This window comes from Choloepus didactylus, chromosome 3, assembly GCF_015220235.1.
Source record: "Choloepus didactylus isolate mChoDid1 chromosome 3, mChoDid1.pri, whole genome shotgun sequence".
Lineage (NCBI taxonomy): Eukaryota > Metazoa > Chordata > Mammalia > Pilosa > Megalonychidae > Choloepus > Choloepus didactylus.
Genome location: NC_051309.1, coordinates 126676585 through 126677930, shown reverse-complemented (window position 1 = coordinate 126677930; position 1346 = coordinate 126676585). Strand labels below are relative to the sequence as shown.

At 33.7% G+C, this 1346-nt stretch overlaps 1 non-coding gene across 1 annotated transcript; it reads right to left on the bottom strand.

The window, feature by feature from the left end:
- Positions 1-330: 330 nt before the first annotated feature.
- Positions 331-521, bottom strand: LOC119530733. Its single transcript, XR_005216118.1, has one exon. It is a non-coding gene; the product is annotated as a U2 spliceosomal RNA (small nuclear RNA).
- Between the last annotated feature and the right edge of the window lie 825 nt (positions 522-1346).

Genomic DNA, 1346 nt, shown 5'->3' with positions numbered 1-1346 from the left:
TTACTGATTTTCTGCCTGTGGGATCTATCAGTGACTAAATGGAGGGTGCTGAAATCTTACCTATAATAGTGCAAATGTCTATTTTTCCTTGCAGCCCTATCAGTTTTTCCTCATGAATTTTGAAACTTTGCTATTAGAAGCATGAACATTTGGGATTGTTATGTGTTCCTGGAAAATTGTCCCCTCTCTCGTAATGCAATGCCCCTCTTCAACCCTGATATTTTACTTGTTTTGAAGTCTTCCTTGTCTGAAATTAGAATTGATTCTAAAGTTTCCTTTAATCAGTGTTAGCATGGTATATCATTCTCCATCTATTTACATTTTTTTTTAGGGACATGCACCATTACTGGAAGTACTGCAATACCAAGAGGATGCGTGGAGTGGATAGAGCAGGTCCCTTTTCCTTCTCCCTGTTACAAAAATCAGTTTAATATGCTGCCTTCAAATAGAGGACATGTCAGATATTAAACTGATAAGGACAGACACTACACTTGATCTTAACTGAAAGGCTAAGAAGCGATGCATCCCTCTACTTTTAACCTGTAACATTTAAAATGGTTTTCTTTTAAATAGGATGTACATGTCTCTTCACAGGCCTCTCTCATTTTTGTTCTTTAATGCTCAATTTAATAGCCCTTTTTAGAGACACAGTTCATTAATTACAGTACATAAAATACACTTGATGTAAGTTATTCTGAAACTTGCCTGACCTATATTTAATTTTCTTAATTTTACCTACTATATTTGTCTGTTTGCTGTTGCCTGATACACCATTATAATGTAGCTTCTGTGAAGGCAGTGGCCATATTTTTTTAATGTTCATTACCATATCAACCTCTAGGGCATAACATCTAGTTTGACCTAGAGTGACTGTTTTTTTTGTTGTTGTTATTTTGTTTTGTTGTTTTCTAATTAGAGAAGTTGTGGGTTACAAAACAATCATTCATGAAATACAGGATTCCCATATAGCACCCTATTGTTAATGCCTTGTTTTGGTGTGGAATATTTGTTACAACTGAAGAAAACACATTTTTAAAATTGTGTACTAACTATAGTCCATGGTTTAATTAAGGATTCACTGTGTTGTGAAGTTCCATGGATTTAAAAAAAATATTATTCTAGTAACATTTACGCAACCTAAAATTTCCCCTTTAATCACATTCCATATGTAATTCAGTGCTGTCAACTATGCTCAAAATGCTGTGCTATCATCACCACCATTCTCTACCTCAATTTTTCCATACATATATGAGATACACACTACACACACATACACACACATAGGGTTTTAAATTAATCTTTCCTTACTCAGTTATTCAAATGTATTATTATTAATACATTGTTGC